Consider the following 16,778-nt stretch of genomic DNA (forward strand, 5'->3'; position numbering starts at 1 on the left):
TAGACTGTAGCCAGACAACCCGAAAAAGTGCATCTCTTTAGTGGATATTTGAACAAGAACTTTAATCACTCTACCGATGAACTCTGGCTTTTACATTTACAGAAAGTCTTAAGTCTCCTTAGAGACCGACAAAAATTGCCATAGCTGACTATATTTCAAGTCATCTCGGCGGGGTATTGGGTTAAGTTTTCAACCAGCAACAATCATGTCTCAGTTGAACTTCATAGACTATGAAATTGCCTCTGCGAAGGGATGCCTATGGCCCCAAAGACATTCAACTCTATCTGGGCCGACACTCACAAAACACATGGTGCAATCCTGGAACCTTACAGGGTGTATGGACATGCTAATGGTGCATGATGTGATTGGCTTGTTGACTGCAAACCACGCCTTCTTCATGTAATGGCAGTCATGGCTGGATGAAGAAATAACACACCCTTAGGATAACCTACTTAGTGAGAGTACTTTGGTAAGCAAAGATAGCAATGGACAGGCGTATTTGATCATGAACTCTAACCTGTTGAAAAAGCTGATAGACTGTAGCCAGACAACCCGAAAAAGTGCATCTCTTTAGTGGATATTTGAACAAGAACTTTAATCACTCTACCATTGAACTCTGGCTTTTACATTTACAGAAAGTCTTAAGTCTCCTTAGAGACCGACAAAAATTGCCATAGCTGACTATATTTCAAGTCATCTCGGCGGGGTATTGGGTTAAGTTTTCAACCAGCAACAATCATGTCTCAGTTGAACTTCATAGACTATGAAATTGCCTCTGCGAAGGGATGCCTATGGCCCCAAAGACATTCAACTCTATCTGGGCCGACACTCACAAAACACATGGTGCAATCCTGGAACCTTACAGGGTGTATGGACATGCTAATTGTGCATGATGTGATTGGCTTGTTGACTGCAAACCACGCCTTCTTCATGTAATGGCAGTCATGGCTGGATGAAGAAATAACACACCCTTAGGATAACCTACTTAGTGAGAGTACTTTGGTTAGCAAAGATAGCAATGGACAGGCGTATTTGATCATGAACTCTAACCTGTTGAAAAAGCTGGTAGACTGTAGCCAGACAACCCGAAAAAGTGCATCTCTTTAGTGGATATTTGAACAAGAACTTTAATCACTATACCGATAAACTCTGGCTTTTACATTTACAGAAAGTCTTAAGTCTCCTTAGAGACCGACAAAAATTGCCATAGCTGACTATATTTCAAGTCATCTCGGCGGGGTATTGGGTTAAGTTTTCAACCAGCAACAATCATGTCTCAGTTGAACTTCATAGACTATGAAATTGCCTCTGCGAAGGGATGCCTATGGCCCCAAAGACATTCAACTCTATCTGGGCCGACACTCACAAAACACATGGTGCAATCCTGGAACCTTACAGGGTGTATGGACATGCTAATTGTGCATGATGTGATTGGCTTGTTGACTGCAAACCACACCTTCTTCATGTAATGGCAGTCATGGCTGGATGAAGAAATAACACACCCTTAGGATAACCTACTTAGTGAGAGTACTTTGGTAAGCAAAGATAGCAATGGACAGGCGTATTTGATCATGACCTCTAACATGTTGAAAAAGCTGGTAGACTGTAGCCAGACAACCCGAAAAAGTGCATCTCTTTAGTGGATATTTGAACAAGAACTTTAATCACTCTACCGATGAACTCTGGCTTTTACATTTACAGAAAGTCTTAAGTCTCCTTAGAGACCGACAAAAATTGCCATAGCTGACTATATTTCAAGTCATCTCGGCGGGGTATTGGGTTAAGTTTTCAACCAGCAACAATCATGTCTCAGTTGAACTTCATAGACTATGAAATTGCCTCTGCGAAGGGATGCCTATGGCCCCAAAGACATTCAACTCTATCTGGTCCGACACTCACAAAACACATGGTGCAATCCTCGAACCTTACAGGGTGTATGGACATGCTAATGGTGCATGATGTGATTGGCTTGTTGACTGCAAACAACGCCTTCTTCATGTAATGGCAGTCATGGCTGGATGAAGAAATAACACGCCCTTAGGATAACCTACTTAGTGAGAGTACTTTGGTTAGCAAAGATAGCAATGGACAGGCGTATTTGATCATGAACTCTAACCTGTTGAAAAAGCTGGTAGACTGTAGCCAGACAACCCGAAAAAGTGCATCTCTTTAGTGGATATTTCAACAAGAACTTTAATCACTCTACCGATGAACTCTGGCTTTTACATTTACAGAAAGTCTTAAGTCTCCTTAGAGACCGACAAAAATTGCCATAGCTGACTATATTTCAAGTCATCTCGGCGGGGTATTGGGTTAAGTTTTCAACCAGCAACAATCATGTCTCAGTTGAACTTCATAGACTATGAAATTGCCTCTGCGAAGGGATGCCTATGGCCCCAAAGACATTCAACTCTATCTGGGCCGACACTCACAAAACACATGGTGCAATCCTGGAACCTTACAGGGTGTATGGACATGCTAATGGTGCATGATGTGATTGGCTTGTTGACTGCAAACCACGCCTTCTTCATGTAATGGCAGTCATGGCTGGATGAAGAAATAACACACCCTTAGGATAACCTACTTAGTGAGAGTACTTTGGTAAGCAAAGATAGCAATGGACAGGCGTATTTGATCATGAACTCTAACCTGTTGAAAAAGCTGATAGACTGTAGCCAGACAACCCGAAAAAGTGCATCTCTTTAGTGGATATTTGAACAAGAACTTTAATCACTCTACCATTGAACTCTGGCTTTTACATTTACAGAAAGTCTTAAGTCTCCTTAGAGACCGACAAAAATTGCCATAGCTGACTATATTTCAAGTCATCTCGGCGGGGTATTGGGTTAAGTTTTCAACCAGCAACAATCATGTCTCAGTTGAACTTCATAGACTATGAAATTGCCTCTGCGAAGGGATGCCTATGGCCCCAAAGACATTCAACTCTATCTGGGCCGACACTCACAAAACACATGGTGCAATCCTGGAACCTTACAGGGTGTATGGACATGCTAATTGTGCATGATGTGATTGGCTTGTTGACTGCAAACCACGCCTTCTTCATGTAATGGCAGTCATGGCTGGATGAAGAAATAACACACCCTTAGGATAACCTACTTAGTGAGAGTACTTTGGTAAGCAAAGATAGCAATGGACAGGCGTATTTGATCATGACCTCTAACCTGTTGAAAAAGCTGGTAGACTGTAGCCAGACAACCCGAAAAAGTGCATCTCTTTAGTGGATATTTGAACAAGAACTTTAATCACTCTACCGATGAACTCTGGCTTTTACATTTACAGAAAGTCTTAAGTCTCCTTAGAGACCGACAAAAATTGCCATAGCTGACTATATTTCAAGTCATCTCGGCAGGGTATTGGGTTAAGTTTTCAACCAGCAACAATCATGTCTCAGTTGAACTTCATAGACTATGAAATTGCCTCTGCGCAGGGATGCCTATGGCCCCAAAGACATTCAACTCTATCTGGTCCGACACTCACAAAATACATGGTGCAATCCTCGAACCTTACAGGGTGTATGGACATGCTAATGGTGCATGATGTGATTGGCTTGTTGACTGCAAACCACGCCTTCTTCATGTAATGGCAGTCATGGCTGGATGAAGAAATAACACACCCTTAGGATAACCTACTTCGTGAGAGTACTTTGGTAAGCAAAGATAGCAATGGACAGGCGTATTTGATCATGAACTCTAACCTGTTGAAAAAGCTGGTAGACTGTAGCCAGACAACCTGAAAAAGTGCATCTCTTTAGTGGATATTTGAACAAGAACTTTAATCACTCTACCGATGAACTCTGGCTTTTACATTTACAGAAAGTCTTAAGTCTCCTTAGAGACCGACAAAAATTGCCATAGCTGACTATATTTCAAGTCATCTCGGCAGGGTATTGGGTTAAGTTTTCAACCAGCAACAATCATGTCTCAGTTGAACTTCATAGACTATGAAATTGCCTCTGCGCAGGGATGCCTATGGCCCCAAAGACATTCAACTCTATCTGGTCCGACACTCACAAAATACATGGTGCAATCCTCGAACCTTACAGGGTGTATGGACATGCTAATGGTGCATGATGTGATTGGCTTGTTGACTGCAAACCACGCCTTCTTCATGTAATGGCAGTCATGGCTGGATGAAGAAATAACACACCCTTAGGATAACCTACTTCGTGAGAGTACTTTGGTAAGCAAAGATAGCAATGGACAGGCGTATTTGATCATGAACTCTAACCTGTTGAAAAAGCTGGTAGACTGTAGCCAGACAACCTGAAAAAGTGCATCTCTTTAGTGGATATTTGAACAAGAACTTTAATCACTCTACCAATGAACTCTGGCTTTTACATTTACAGAAAGTCTTAAGTCTCCTTAGAGACCGACAAAAATTGCCATAGCTGACCATATTTCAAGTCATCTCGGCAGGGTATTGGGTTAAGTTTTCAACCAGCAACAATCATGTCTCAGTTGAACTTCATAGACTATGAAATTGCCTCTGCGAAGGGATGCCTATGGCCCCAAAGACATTCAACTCTATCTGGGCCGACACTCACAAAACACATGGTGCAATCCTGGAACCTTACAGGGTGTATGGACATGCTAATGGTGCATGATGTGATTGGCTTGTTGACTGCAAACCACGCCTTCTTCATGTAATGGCAGTCATGGCTGGATGAAGAAATAACACGCCCTTAGGATAACCTACTTAGTGAGAGTACTTTGGTTAGCAAAGATAGCAATGGACAGGCGTATTTGATCATGAACTCTAACCTGTTGAAAAAGCTGGTAGACTGTAGCCAGACAACCCGAAAAAGTGCATCTCTTTAGTGGATATTTGAACAAGAACTTTAATCACTCTACCGATGAACTCTGGCTTTTACATTTACAGAAAGTCTTAAGTCTCCTTAGAGACTGACAAAAATTGCCATAGCTGACTATATTTCAAGTCATCTCGGCGGGGTATTGGGTTAAGTTTTCAACCAGCAACAATCATGTCTCAGTTGAACTTCATAGACTATGAAATTGCCTCTGCGAAGGGATGCCTATGGCCCCAAAGACATTCAACTCTATCTGGTCCGACACTCACAAAACACATGGTGCAATCCTCGAACCTTACAGGGTGTATGGACATGCTAATGGTGCATGATGTGATTGGCTTGTTGACTGCAAACCACGCCTTCTTCATGTAATGGCAGTCATGGCTGGATGAAGAAATAACACACCCTTAGGATAACCTACTTCGTGAGAGTACTTTGGTAAGCAAAGATAGCAATGGACAGGCATATTTGATCATGAACTCTAACCTGTTGAAAAAGCTGGTAGACTGTAGCCAGACAACCCGAAAAAGTGCATCTCTTTAGTGGATATTTGAACAAGAACTTTAATCACTCTACCAATGAACTCTGGCTTTTACATTTACAGAAAGTCTTAAGTCTCCTTAGAGACCGACAAAAATTGCCATAGCTGACTATATTTCAAGTCATCTCGGCGGGGTATTGGGTTAAGTTTTCAACCAGCAACAATCATGTCTCAGTTGAACTTCATAGACTATGAAATTGCCTCTGCGAAGGGATGCCTATGGCCCCAAAGACATTCAACTCTATCTGGGCCGACACTCACAAAACACATGGTGCAATCCTGGAACCTTACAGGGTGTATGGACATGCTAATTGTGCATGATGTGATTGGCTTGTTGACTGCAAACCACACCTTCTTCATGTAATGGCAGTCATGGCTGGATGAAGAAATAACACACCCTTAGGATAACCTACTTAGTGAGAGTACTTTGGTAAGCAAAGATAGCAATGGACAGGCGTATTTGATCATGACCTCTAACATGTTGAAAAAGCTGGTAGACTGTAGCCAGACAACCCGAAAAAGTGCATCTCTTTAGTGGATATTTGAACAAGAACTTTAATCACTCTACCGATGAACTCTGGCTTTTACATTTACAGAAAGTCTTAAGTCTCCTTAGAGACCGACAAAATTTGCCATAGCTGACTATATTTCAAGTCATCTCGGCAGGGTATTGGGTTAAGTTTTCAACCAGCAACAATCATGTCTCAGTTGAACTTCATAGACTATGAAATTGCCTCTGCGCAGGGATGCCTATGGCCCCAAAGACATTCAACTCTATCTGGTCCGACACTCACAAAATACATGGTGCAATCCTCGAACCTTACAGGGTGTATGGACATGCTAATGGTGCATGATGTGATTGGCTTGTTGACTGCAAACCACGCCTTCTTCATGTAATGGCAGTCATGGCTGGATGAAGAAATAACACGCCCTTAGGATAACCTACTTAGTGAGAGTACTTTGGTTAGCAAAGATAGCAATGGACAGGCGTATTTGATCATGAACTCTAACCTGTTGAAAAAGCTGGTAGACTGTAGCCAGACAACCCGAAAAAGTGCATCTCTTTAGTGGATATTTGAACAAGAACTTTAATCACTCTACCGATGAACTCTGGCTTTTACATTTACAGAAAGTCTTAAGTCTCCTTAGAGACCGATAAAAATTGCCATAGCTGACTATATTTCAAGTCATCTCGGCGGGGTATTGGGTTAAGTTTTCAACCAGCAACAATCATGTCTCAGTTGAACTTCATAGACTATGAAATTGCCTCTGCGAAGGGATGCCTATGGCCCCAAAGACATTCAACTCTATCTGGTCCGACACTCACAAAACACATGGTGCAATCCTCGAACCTTACAGGGTGTATGGACATGCTAATGGTGCATGATGTGATTGGCTTGTTGACTGCAAACCACGCCTTCTTCATGTAATGGCAGTCATGGCTGGATGAAGAAATAACACACCCTTAGGATAACCTACTTCGTGAGAGTACTTTGGTAAGCAAAGATAGCAATGGACAGGCATATTTGATCATGAACTCTAACCTGTTGAAAAAGCTGGTAGACTGTAGCCAGACAACCCGAAAAAGTGCATCTCTTTAGTGGATATTTGAACAAGAACTTTAATCACTCTACCGATGAACTCTGGCTTTTACATTTACAGAAAGTCTTAAGTCTCCTTAGAGACCGACAAAAATTGCCATAGCTGACTATATTTCAAGTCATCTCGGCGGGGTATTGGGTTAAGTTTTCAACCAGCAACAATCATGTCTCAGTTGAACTTCATAGACTATGAAATTGCCTCTGCGAAGGGATGCCTATGGCCCCAAAGACATTCAACTCTATCTGGGCCGACACTCACAAAACACATGGTGCAATCCTGGAACCTTACAGGGTGTATGGACATGCTAATGGTGCATGATGTGATTGGCTTGTTGACTGCAAACCACGCCTTCTTCATGTAATGGCAGTCATGGCTGGATGAAGAAATAACACACCCTTAGGATAACCTACTTAGTGAGAGTACTTTGGTAAGCAAAGATAGCAATGGACAGGCGTATTTGATCATGAACTCTAACCTGTTGAAAAAGCTGATAGACTGTAGCCAGACAACCCGAAAAAGTGCATCTCTTTAGTGGATATTTGAACAAGAACTTTAATCACTCTACCATTGAACTCTGGCTTTTACATTTACAGAAAGTCTTAAGTCTCCTTAGAGACCGACAAAAATTGCCATAGCTGACTATATTTCAAGTCATCTCGGCGGGGTATTGGGTTAAGTTTTCAACCAGCAACAATCATGTCTCAGTTGAACTTCATAGACTATGAAATTGCCTCTGCGAAGGGATGCCTATGGCCCCAAAGACATTCAACTCTATCTGGGCCGACACTCACAAAACACATGGTGCAATCCTGGAACCTTACAGGGTGTATGGACATGCTAATTGTGCATGATGTGATTGGCTTGTTGACTGCAAACCACGCCTTCTTCATGTAATGGCAGTCATGGCTGGATGAAGAAATAACACACCCTTAGGATAACCTACTTAGTGAGAGTACTTTGGTTAGCAAAGATAGCAATGGACAGGCGTATTTGATCATGAACTCTAACCTGTTGAAAAAGCTGGTAGACTGTAGCCAGACAACCCGAAAAAGTGCATCTCTTTAGTGGATATTTGAACAAGAACTTTAATCACTATACCGATAAACTCTGGCTTTTACATTTACAGAAAGTCTTAAGTCTCCTTAGAGACCGACAAAAATTGCCATAGCTGACTATATTTCAAGTCATCTCGGCGGGGTATTGGGTTAAGTTTTCAACCAGCAACAATCATGTCTCAGTTGAACTTCATAGACTATGAAATTGCCTCTGCGAAGGGATGCCTATGGCCCCAAAGACATTCAACTCTATCTGGGCCGACACTCACAAAACACATGGTGCAATCCTGGAACCTTACAGGGTGTATGGACATGCTAATTGTGCATGATGTGATTGGCTTGTTGACTGCAAACCACACCTTCTTCATGTAATGGCAGTCATGGCTGGATGAAGAAATAACACACCCTTAGGATAACCTACTTAGTGAGAGTACTTTGGTAAGCAAAGATAGCAATGGACAGGCGTATTTGATCATGACCTCTAACATGTTGAAAAAGCTGGTAGACTGTAGCCAGACAACCCGAAAAAGTGCATCTCTTTAGTGGATATTTGAACAAGAACTTTAATCACTCTACCGATGAACTCTGGCTTTTACATTTACAGAAAGTCTTAAGTCTCCTTAGAGACCGACAAAAATTGCCATAGCTGACTATATTTCAAGTCATCTCGGCAGGGTATTGGGTTAAGTTTTCAACCAGCAACAATCATGTCTCAGTTGAACTTCATAGACTATGAAATTGCCTCTGCGCAGGGATGCCTATGGCCCCAAAGACATTCAACTCTATCTGGTCCGACACTCACAAAATACATGGTGCAATCCTCGAACCTTACAGGGTGTATGGACATGCTAATGGTGCATGATGTGATTGGCTTGTTGACTGCAAACCACGCCTTCTTCATGTAATGGCAGTCATGGCTGGATGAAGAAATAACACACCCTTAGGATAACCTACTTCGTGAGAGTACTTTGGTAAGCAAAGATAGCAATGGACAGGCATATTTGATCATGAACTCTAACCTGTTGAAAAAGCTGGTAGACTGTAGCCAGACAACCCGAAAAAGTGCATCTCTTTAGTGGATATTTGAACAAGAACTTTAATCACTCTACCGATGAACTCTGGCTTTTACATTTACAGAAAGTCTTAAGTCTCCTTAGAGACCGACAAAAATTGCCATAGCTGACTATATTTCAAGTCATCTCGGCGGGGTATTGGGTTAAGTTTTCAACCAGCAACAATCATGTCTCAGTTGAACTTCATAGACTATGAAATTGCCTCTGCGAAGGGATGCCTATGGCCCCAAAGACATTCAACTCTATCTGGGCCGACACTCACAAAACACATGGTGCAATCCTGGAACCTTACAGGGTGTATGGACATGCTAATGGTGCATGATGTGATTGGCTTGTTGACTGCAAACCACGCCTTCTTCATGTAATGGCAGTCATGGCTGGATGAAGAAATAACACACCCTTAGGATAACCTACTTAGTGAGAGTACTTTGGTAAGCAAAGATAGCAATGGACAGGCGTATTTGATCATGAACTCTAACCTGTTGAAAAAGCTGATAGACTGTAGCCAGACAACCCGAAAAAGTGCATCTCTTTAGTGGATATTTGAACAAGAACTTTAATCACTCTACCATTGAACTCTGGCTTTTACATTTACAGAAAGTCTTAAGTCTCCTTAGAGACCGACAAAAATTGCCATAGCTGACTATATTTCAAGTCATCTCGGCGGGGTATTGGGTTAAGTTTTCAACCAGCAACAATCATGTCTCAGTTGAACTTCATAGACTATGAAATTGCCTCTGCGAAGGGATGCCTATGGCCCCAAAGACATTCAACTCTATCTGGGCCGACACTCACAAAACACATGGTGCAATCCTGGAACCTTACAGGGTGTATGGACATGCTAATTGTGCATGATGTGATTGGCTTGTTGACTGCAAACCACGCCTTCTTCATGTAATGGCAGTCATGGCTGGATGAAGAAATAACACACCCTTAGGATAACCTACTTAGTGAGAGTACTTTGGTTAGCAAAGATAGCAATGGACAGGCGTATTTGATCATGAACTCTAACCTGTTGAAAAAGCTGGTAGACTGTAGCCAGACAACCCGAAAAAGTGCATCTCTTTAGTGGATATTTGAACAAGAACTTTAATCACTATACCGATAAACTCTGGCTTTTACATTTACAGAAAGTCTTAAGTCTCCTTAGAGACCGACAAAAATTGCCATAGCTGACTGTATTTCAAGTCATCTCGGCGGGGTATTGGGTTAAGTTTTCAACCAGCAACAATCATGTCTCAGTTGAACTTCATAGACTATGAAATTGCCTCTGCGAAGGGATGCCTATGGCCCCAAAGACATTCAACTCTATCTGGTCCGACACTCACAAAACACATGGTGCAATCCTCGAACCTTACAGGGTGTATGGACATGCTAATAGTGCATGATGTGATTGGCTTGTTGACTGCAAACCACGCCTTCTTCATGTAATGGCAGTCATGGCTGGATGAAGAAATAACACACCCTTAGGATAACCTACTTCGTGAGAGTACTTTGGTAAGCAAAGATAGCAATGGACAGGCGTATTTGATCATGAACTCTAACCTGTTGAAAAAGCTGGTAGACTGTAGCCAGACAACCTGAAAAAGTGCATCTCATTAGTGGATATTTGAACAAGAACTTTAATCACTCTACCGATGAACTCTGGCTTTTACATTTACAGAAAGTCTTAAGTCTCCTTAGAGACCGACAAAAATTGCCATAGCTGACCATATTTCAAGTCATCTCGGCAGGATATTGGGTTAAGTTTTCAACCAGCGACAATCATGTGTCAGTTGAACTTCATAGACTATGAAATTGCCTCTGCGAAGGGATGCCTATGGCCCCAAAGACATTCAACTCTATCTGGGCCGACACTCACAAAACACATGGTGCAATCCTGGAACCTTACAGGGTGTATGGACATGCTAATGGTGCATGATGTGATTGGCTTGTTGACTGCAAACCACGCCTTCTTCATGTAATGGCAGTCATGGCTGGATGAAGAAATAACACGCCCTTAGGATAACCTACTTAGTGAGAGTACTTTGGTTAGCAAAGATAGCAATGGACAGGCGTATTTGATCATGAACTCTAACCTGTTGAAAAAGCTGGTAGACTGTAGCCAGACAACCCGAAATAGTGCATCTCTTTAGTGGATATTTGAACAAGAACTTTAATCACTCTACCGATGAACTCTGGCTTTTACATTTACAGAAAGTCTTAAGTCTCCTTAGAGACCGACAAAAATTGCCATAGCTGACTATATTTCAAGTCATCTCGGCGGGGTATTGGGTTAAGTTTTCAACCAGCAACAATCATGTCTCAGTTGAACTTCATAGACTATGAAATTGCCTCTGCAAAGGGATGGCTATGGCCCCAAAGACATTCAACTCTATCTGGTCCGACACTCACAAAACACATGGTGCAATCCTCGAACCTTACAGGGTGTATGGACATGCTAATGGTGCATGATGTGATTGGCTTGTTGACTGCAAACCACGCCTTCTTCATGTAATGGCAGTCATGGCTGGATGAAGAAATAACACACCCTTAGGATAACCTACTTCGTGAGAGTACTTTGGTAAGCAAAGATAGCAATGGACAGGCATATTTGATCATGAACTCTAACCTGTTGAAAAAGCTGGTAGACTGTAGCCAGACAACCCGAAAAAGTGCATCTCTTTAGTGGATATTTGAACAAGAACTTTAATCACTCTACCGATGAACTCTGGCTTTTACATTTACAGAAAGTCTTAAGTCTCCTTAGAGACCGACAAAAATTGCCATAGCTGACTATATTTCAAGTCATCTCGGCGGGGTATTGGGTTAAGTTTTCAACCAGCAACAATCATGTCTCAGTTGAACTTCATAGACTATGAAATTGCCTCTGCGAAGGGATGCCTATGGCCCCAAAGACATTCAACTCTATCTGGGCCGACACTCACAAAACACATGGTGCAATCCTGGAACCTTACAGGGTGTATGGACATGCTAATGGTGCATGATGTGATTGGCTTGTTGACTGCAAACCACGCCTTCTTCATGTAATGGCAGTCATGGCTGGATGAAGAAATAACACACCCTTAGGATAACCTACTTAGTGAGAGTACTTTGGTAAGCAAAGATAGCAATGGACAGGCGTATTTGATCATGAACTCTAACCTGTTGAAAAAGCTGATAGACTGTAGCCAGACAACCCGAAAAAGTGCATCTCTTTAGTGGATATTTGAACAAGAACTTTAATCACTCTACCGATGAACTCTGGCTTTTACATTTACAGAAAGTCTTAAGTCTCCTTAGAGACCGACAAAAATTGCCATAGCTGACTATATTTCAAGTCATCTCGGCGGGGTATTGGGTTAAGTTTTCAACCAGCAACAATCATGTCTCAGTTGAACTTCATAGACTATGAAATTGCCTCTGCAAAGGGATGCCTATGGCCCCAAAGACATTCAACTCTATCTGGTCCGACACTCACAAAACACATGGTGCAATCCTCGAACCTTACAGGGTGTATGGACATGCTAATGGTGCATGATGTGATTGGCTTGTTGACTGCAAACCACGCCTTCTTCATGTAATGGCAGTCATGGCTGGATGAAGAAATAACACGCCCTTAGGATAACCTACTTAGTGAGAGTACTTTGGTTAGCAAAGATAGCAATGGACAGGCGTATTTGATCATGAACTCTAACCTGTTGAAAAAGCTGGTAGACTGTAGCCAGACAACCCGAAAAAGTGCATCTCTTTAGTGGATATTTGAACAAGAACTTTAATCACACTACCGATGAACTCTGGCTTTTACATTTACAGAAAGTCTTAAGTCTCCTTAGAGACCGACAAAAATTGCCATAGCTGACTATATTTCAAGTCATCTCGGCGGGGTATTGGGTTAAGTTTTCAACCAGCAACAATCATGTCTCAGTTGAACTTCATAGACTATGAAATTGCCTCTGCGAAGGGATGCCTATGGCTCCAAAGACATTCAACTCTATCTGGTCCGACACTCACAAAACACATGGTGCAATCCTCGAACCTTACAGGGTGTATGGACATGCTAATGGTGCATGATGTGATTGGCTTGTTGACTGCAAACCACGCCTTCTTCATGTAATGGCAGTCATGGCTGGATGAAGAAATAACACACCCTTAGGATAACCTACTTCGTGAGAGTACTTTGGTAAGCAAAGATAGCAATGGACAGGCATATTTGATCATGAACTCTAACCTGTTGAAAAAGCTGGTAGACTGTAGCCAGACAACCCGAAAAAGTGCATCTCTTTAGTGGATATTTGAACAAGAACTTTAATCACTCTACCGATGAACTCTGGCTTTTACATTTACAGAAAGTCTTAAGTCTCCTTAGAGACCGACAAAAATTGCCATAGCTGACTATATTTCAAGTCATCTCGGCGGGGTATTGGGTTAAGTTTTCAACCAGCAACAATCATGTCTCAGTTGAACTTCATAGACTATGAAATTGCCTCTGCGAAGGGATGCCTATGGCCCCAAAGACATTCAACTCTATCTGGGCCGACACTCACAAAACACATGGTGCAATCCTGGAACCTTACAGGGTGTATGGACATGCTAATTGTGCATGATGTGATTGGCTTGTTGACTGCAAACCACGCCTTCTTCATGTAATGGCAGTCATGGCTGGATGAAGAAATAACACACCCTTAGGATAACCTACTTAGTGAGAGTACTTTGGTTAGCAAAGATAGCAATGGACAGGCGTATTTGATCATGAACTCTAACCTGTTGAAAAAGCTGGTAGACTGTAGCCAGACAACCCGAAAAAGTGCATCTCTTTAGTGGATATTTGAACAAGAACTTTAATCACTATACCGATAAACTCTGGCTTTTACATTTACAGAAAGTCTTAAGTCTCCTTAGAGACCGACAAAAATTGCCATAGCTGACTGTATTTCAAGTCATCTCGGCGGGGTATTGGGTTAAGTTTTCAACCAGCAACAATCATGTCTCAGTTGAACTTCATAGACTATGAAATTGCCTCTGCGAAGGGATGCCTATGGCCCCAAAGACATTCAACTCTATCTGGTCCGACACTCACAAAACACATGGTGCAATCCTCGAACCTTACAGGGTGTATGGACATGCTAATAGTGCATGATGTGATTGGCTTGTTGACTGCAAACCACGCCTTCTTCATGTAATGGCAGTCATGGCTGGATGAAGAAATAACACACCCTTAGGATAACCTACTTCGTGAGAGTACTTTGGTAAGCAAAGATAGCAATGGACAGGCGTATTTGATCATGAACTCTAACCTGTTGAAAAAGCTGGTAGACTGTAGCCAGACAACCTGAAAAAGTGCATCTCATTAGTGGATATTTGAACAAGAACTTTAATCACTCTACCGATGAACTCTGGCTTTTACATTTACAGAAAGTCTTAAGTCTCCTTAGAGACCGACAAAAATTGCCATAGCTGACCATATTTCAAGTCATCTCGGCAGGATATTGGGTTAAGTTTTCAACCAGCGACAATCATGTGTCAGTTGAACTTCATAGACTATGAAATTGCCTCTGCGAAGGGATGCCTATGGCCCCAAAGACATTCAACTCTATCTGGGCCGACACTCACAAAACACATGGTGCAATCCTGGAACCTTACAGGGTGTATGGACATGCTAATGGTGCATGATGTGATTGGCTTGTTGACTGCAAACCACGCCTTCTTCATGTAATGGCAGTCATGGCTGGATGAAGAAATAACACGCCCTTAGGATAACCTACTTAGTGAGAGTACTTTGGTTAGCAAAGATAGCAATGGACAGGCGTATTTGATCATGAACTCTAACCTGTTGAAAAAGCTGGTAGACTGTAGCCAGACAACCCGAAATAGTGCATCTCTTTAGTGGATATTTGAACAAGAACTTTAATCACTCTACCGATGAACTCTGGCTTTTACATTTACAGAAAGTCTTAAGTCTCCTTAGAGACCGACAAAAATTGCCATAGCTGACTATATTTCAAGTCATCTCGGCGGGGTATTGGGTTAAGTTTTCAACCAGCAACAATCATGTCTCAGTTGAACTTCATAGACTATGAAATTGCCTCTGCAAAGGGATGGCTATGGCCCCAAAGACATTCAACTCTATCTGGTCCGACACTCACAAAACACATGGTGCAATCCTCGAACCTTACAGGGTGTATGGACATGCTAATGGTGCATGATGTGATTGGCTTGTTGACTGCAAACCACGCCTTCTTCATGTAATGGCAGTCATGGCTGGATGAAGAAATAACACACCCTTAGGATAACCTACTTAGTGAGAGTACTTTGGTAAGCAAAGATAGCAATGGACAGGCGTATTTGATCATGAACTCTAACCTGTTGAAAAAGCTGATAGACTGTAGCCAGACAACCCGAAAAAGTGCATCTCTTTAGTGGATATTTGAACAAGAACTTTAATCACTCTACCGATGAACTCTGGCTTTTACATTTACAGAAAGTCTTAAGTCTCCTTAGAGACCGACAAAAATTGCCATAGCTGACTATATTTCAAGTCATCTCGGCGGGGTATTGGGTTAAGTTTTCAACCAGCAACAATCATGTCTCAGTTGAACTTCATAGACTATGAAATTGCCTCTGCAAAGGGATGCCTATGGCCCCAAAGACATTCAACTCTATCTGGTCCGACACTCACAAAACACATGGTGCAATCCTCGAACCTTACAGGGTGTATGGACATGCTAATGGTGCATGATGTGATTGGCTTGTTGACTGCAAACCACGCCTTCTTCATGTAATGGCAGTCATGGCTGGATGAAGAAATAACACGCCCTTAGGATAACCTACTTAGTGAGAGTACTTTGGTTAGCAAAGATAGCAATGGACAGGCGTATTTGATCATGAACTCTAACCTGTTGAAAAAGCTGGTAGACTGTAGCCAGACAACCCGAAAAAGTGCATCTCTTTAGTGGATATTTGAACAAGAACTTTAATCACACTACCGATGAACTCTGGCTTTTACATTTACAGAAAGTCTTAAGTCTCCTTAGAGACCGACAAAAATTGCCATAGCTGACTATATTTCAAGTCATCTCGGCGGGGTATTGGGTTAAGTTTTCAACCAGCAACAATCATGTCTCAGTTGAACTTCATAGACTATGAAATTGCCTCTGCGAAGGGATGCCTATGGCTCCAAAGACATTCAACTCTATCTGGTCCGACACTCACAAAACACATGGTGCAATCCTCGAACCTTACAGGGTGTATGGACATGCTAATGGTGCATGATGTGATTGGCTTGTTGACTGCAAACCACGCCTTCTTCATGTAATGGCAGTCATGGCTGGATGAAGAAATAACACACCCTTAGGATAACCTACTTCGTGAGAGTACTTTGGTAAGCAAAGATAGCAATGGACAGGCATATTTGATCATGAACTCTAACCTGTTGAAAAAGCTGGTAGACTGTAGCCAGACAACCCGAAAAAGTGCATCTCTTTAGTGGATATTTGAACAAGAACTTTAATCACTCTACCGATGAACTCTGGCTTTTACATTTACAGAAAGTCTTAAGTCTCCTTAGAGACCGACAAAAATTGCCATAGCTGACTATATTTCAAGTCATCTCGGCGGGGTATTGGGTTAAGTTTTCAACCAGCAACAATCATGTCTCAGTTGAACTTCATAGACTATGAAATTGCCTCTGCGAAGGGATG

General features: G+C 42.1%; 32 non-coding genes across 32 annotated transcripts; all 32 read right to left on the bottom strand.

Annotated features, from left to right (window-relative positions):
• Positions 1 to 113: 113 nt before the first annotated feature.
• Positions 114 to 254, bottom strand: LOC142970204 (U4 spliceosomal RNA). Its single transcript, XR_012959223.1, has one exon. It is a non-coding gene; the product is annotated as a U4 spliceosomal RNA (small nuclear RNA).
• Positions 255 to 646: 392 nt separating this feature from the next.
• LOC142970205 (U4 spliceosomal RNA) lies at positions 647 to 787 on the bottom strand. Its single transcript, XR_012959224.1, has one exon. It is a non-coding gene; the product is annotated as a U4 spliceosomal RNA (small nuclear RNA).
• Positions 788 to 1,179: 392 nt separating this feature from the next.
• On the bottom strand, positions 1,180 to 1,320 carry LOC142970206 (U4 spliceosomal RNA). Its single transcript, XR_012959225.1, has one exon. It is a non-coding gene; the product is annotated as a U4 spliceosomal RNA (small nuclear RNA).
• A 392-nt stretch (positions 1,321 to 1,712) lies between these two features.
• Positions 1,713 to 1,853, bottom strand: LOC142970207 (U4 spliceosomal RNA). The gene has a single exon (XR_012959226.1). It is a non-coding gene; the product is annotated as a U4 spliceosomal RNA (small nuclear RNA).
• A 392-nt stretch (positions 1,854 to 2,245) lies between these two features.
• On the bottom strand, positions 2,246 to 2,386 carry LOC142970208 (U4 spliceosomal RNA). Its single transcript, XR_012959227.1, has one exon. It is a non-coding gene; the product is annotated as a U4 spliceosomal RNA (small nuclear RNA).
• A 392-nt stretch (positions 2,387 to 2,778) lies between these two features.
• Positions 2,779 to 2,919, bottom strand: LOC142970209 (U4 spliceosomal RNA). Its single transcript, XR_012959228.1, has one exon. It is a non-coding gene; the product is annotated as a U4 spliceosomal RNA (small nuclear RNA).
• Positions 2,920 to 3,311: 392 nt separating this feature from the next.
• LOC142970197 (U4 spliceosomal RNA) lies at positions 3,312 to 3,452 on the bottom strand. The gene has a single exon (XR_012959216.1). It is a non-coding gene; the product is annotated as a U4 spliceosomal RNA (small nuclear RNA).
• Positions 3,453 to 3,844: 392 nt separating this feature from the next.
• On the bottom strand, positions 3,845 to 3,985 carry LOC142970198 (U4 spliceosomal RNA). Its single transcript, XR_012959217.1, has one exon. It is a non-coding gene; the product is annotated as a U4 spliceosomal RNA (small nuclear RNA).
• Positions 3,986 to 4,377: 392 nt separating this feature from the next.
• On the bottom strand, positions 4,378 to 4,518 carry LOC142970176 (U4 spliceosomal RNA). The gene has a single exon (XR_012959195.1). It is a non-coding gene; the product is annotated as a U4 spliceosomal RNA (small nuclear RNA).
• A 392-nt stretch (positions 4,519 to 4,910) lies between these two features.
• On the bottom strand, positions 4,911 to 5,051 carry LOC142970175 (U4 spliceosomal RNA). The gene has a single exon (XR_012959194.1). It is a non-coding gene; the product is annotated as a U4 spliceosomal RNA (small nuclear RNA).
• A 392-nt stretch (positions 5,052 to 5,443) lies between these two features.
• Positions 5,444 to 5,584, bottom strand: LOC142970210 (U4 spliceosomal RNA). The gene has a single exon (XR_012959229.1). It is a non-coding gene; the product is annotated as a U4 spliceosomal RNA (small nuclear RNA).
• A 392-nt stretch (positions 5,585 to 5,976) lies between these two features.
• On the bottom strand, positions 5,977 to 6,117 carry LOC142970169 (U4 spliceosomal RNA). The gene has a single exon (XR_012959189.1). It is a non-coding gene; the product is annotated as a U4 spliceosomal RNA (small nuclear RNA).
• A 392-nt stretch (positions 6,118 to 6,509) lies between these two features.
• On the bottom strand, positions 6,510 to 6,650 carry LOC142970172 (U4 spliceosomal RNA). Its single transcript, XR_012959191.1, has one exon. It is a non-coding gene; the product is annotated as a U4 spliceosomal RNA (small nuclear RNA).
• A 392-nt stretch (positions 6,651 to 7,042) lies between these two features.
• Positions 7,043 to 7,183, bottom strand: LOC142970211 (U4 spliceosomal RNA). The gene has a single exon (XR_012959230.1). It is a non-coding gene; the product is annotated as a U4 spliceosomal RNA (small nuclear RNA).
• A 392-nt stretch (positions 7,184 to 7,575) lies between these two features.
• On the bottom strand, positions 7,576 to 7,716 carry LOC142970212 (U4 spliceosomal RNA). Its single transcript, XR_012959231.1, has one exon. It is a non-coding gene; the product is annotated as a U4 spliceosomal RNA (small nuclear RNA).
• A 392-nt stretch (positions 7,717 to 8,108) lies between these two features.
• On the bottom strand, positions 8,109 to 8,249 carry LOC142970214 (U4 spliceosomal RNA). Its single transcript, XR_012959233.1, has one exon. It is a non-coding gene; the product is annotated as a U4 spliceosomal RNA (small nuclear RNA).
• Positions 8,250 to 8,641: 392 nt separating this feature from the next.
• On the bottom strand, positions 8,642 to 8,782 carry LOC142970199 (U4 spliceosomal RNA). Its single transcript, XR_012959218.1, has one exon. It is a non-coding gene; the product is annotated as a U4 spliceosomal RNA (small nuclear RNA).
• A 392-nt stretch (positions 8,783 to 9,174) lies between these two features.
• On the bottom strand, positions 9,175 to 9,315 carry LOC142970215 (U4 spliceosomal RNA). Its single transcript, XR_012959234.1, has one exon. It is a non-coding gene; the product is annotated as a U4 spliceosomal RNA (small nuclear RNA).
• A 392-nt stretch (positions 9,316 to 9,707) lies between these two features.
• LOC142970217 (U4 spliceosomal RNA) lies at positions 9,708 to 9,848 on the bottom strand. Its single transcript, XR_012959235.1, has one exon. It is a non-coding gene; the product is annotated as a U4 spliceosomal RNA (small nuclear RNA).
• A 392-nt stretch (positions 9,849 to 10,240) lies between these two features.
• On the bottom strand, positions 10,241 to 10,381 carry LOC142970243 (U4 spliceosomal RNA). The gene has a single exon (XR_012959259.1). It is a non-coding gene; the product is annotated as a U4 spliceosomal RNA (small nuclear RNA).
• Positions 10,382 to 10,773: 392 nt separating this feature from the next.
• Positions 10,774 to 10,914, bottom strand: LOC142970190 (U4 spliceosomal RNA). Its single transcript, XR_012959209.1, has one exon. It is a non-coding gene; the product is annotated as a U4 spliceosomal RNA (small nuclear RNA).
• A 392-nt stretch (positions 10,915 to 11,306) lies between these two features.
• LOC142970235 (U4 spliceosomal RNA) lies at positions 11,307 to 11,447 on the bottom strand. Its single transcript, XR_012959251.1, has one exon. It is a non-coding gene; the product is annotated as a U4 spliceosomal RNA (small nuclear RNA).
• A 392-nt stretch (positions 11,448 to 11,839) lies between these two features.
• Positions 11,840 to 11,980, bottom strand: LOC142970218 (U4 spliceosomal RNA). The gene has a single exon (XR_012959236.1). It is a non-coding gene; the product is annotated as a U4 spliceosomal RNA (small nuclear RNA).
• Positions 11,981 to 12,372: 392 nt separating this feature from the next.
• Positions 12,373 to 12,513, bottom strand: LOC142970236 (U4 spliceosomal RNA). Its single transcript, XR_012959252.1, has one exon. It is a non-coding gene; the product is annotated as a U4 spliceosomal RNA (small nuclear RNA).
• A 392-nt stretch (positions 12,514 to 12,905) lies between these two features.
• LOC142970219 (U4 spliceosomal RNA) lies at positions 12,906 to 13,046 on the bottom strand. The gene has a single exon (XR_012959237.1). It is a non-coding gene; the product is annotated as a U4 spliceosomal RNA (small nuclear RNA).
• Positions 13,047 to 13,438: 392 nt separating this feature from the next.
• On the bottom strand, positions 13,439 to 13,579 carry LOC142970220 (U4 spliceosomal RNA). The gene has a single exon (XR_012959238.1). It is a non-coding gene; the product is annotated as a U4 spliceosomal RNA (small nuclear RNA).
• A 392-nt stretch (positions 13,580 to 13,971) lies between these two features.
• LOC142970158 (U4 spliceosomal RNA) lies at positions 13,972 to 14,112 on the bottom strand. Its single transcript, XR_012959178.1, has one exon. It is a non-coding gene; the product is annotated as a U4 spliceosomal RNA (small nuclear RNA).
• A 392-nt stretch (positions 14,113 to 14,504) lies between these two features.
• On the bottom strand, positions 14,505 to 14,645 carry LOC142970191 (U4 spliceosomal RNA). The gene has a single exon (XR_012959210.1). It is a non-coding gene; the product is annotated as a U4 spliceosomal RNA (small nuclear RNA).
• A 392-nt stretch (positions 14,646 to 15,037) lies between these two features.
• LOC142970237 (U4 spliceosomal RNA) lies at positions 15,038 to 15,178 on the bottom strand. The gene has a single exon (XR_012959253.1). It is a non-coding gene; the product is annotated as a U4 spliceosomal RNA (small nuclear RNA).
• A 392-nt stretch (positions 15,179 to 15,570) lies between these two features.
• On the bottom strand, positions 15,571 to 15,711 carry LOC142970239 (U4 spliceosomal RNA). Its single transcript, XR_012959255.1, has one exon. It is a non-coding gene; the product is annotated as a U4 spliceosomal RNA (small nuclear RNA).
• Positions 15,712 to 16,103: 392 nt separating this feature from the next.
• On the bottom strand, positions 16,104 to 16,244 carry LOC142970221 (U4 spliceosomal RNA). Its single transcript, XR_012959239.1, has one exon. It is a non-coding gene; the product is annotated as a U4 spliceosomal RNA (small nuclear RNA).
• A 392-nt stretch (positions 16,245 to 16,636) lies between these two features.
• On the bottom strand, positions 16,637 to 16,777 carry LOC142970223 (U4 spliceosomal RNA). Its single transcript, XR_012959240.1, has one exon. It is a non-coding gene; the product is annotated as a U4 spliceosomal RNA (small nuclear RNA).
• Position 16,778: the final 1 nt, after the last annotated feature.

This window comes from Anarhichas minor, unplaced genomic scaffold, assembly GCF_050575085.1.
Source record: "Anarhichas minor isolate MPS153535 unplaced genomic scaffold, ASM5057508v1 ptg000042l, whole genome shotgun sequence".
NCBI classification, from domain to species: Eukaryota; Metazoa; Chordata; class Actinopteri; order Perciformes; family Anarhichadidae; genus Anarhichas; species Anarhichas minor.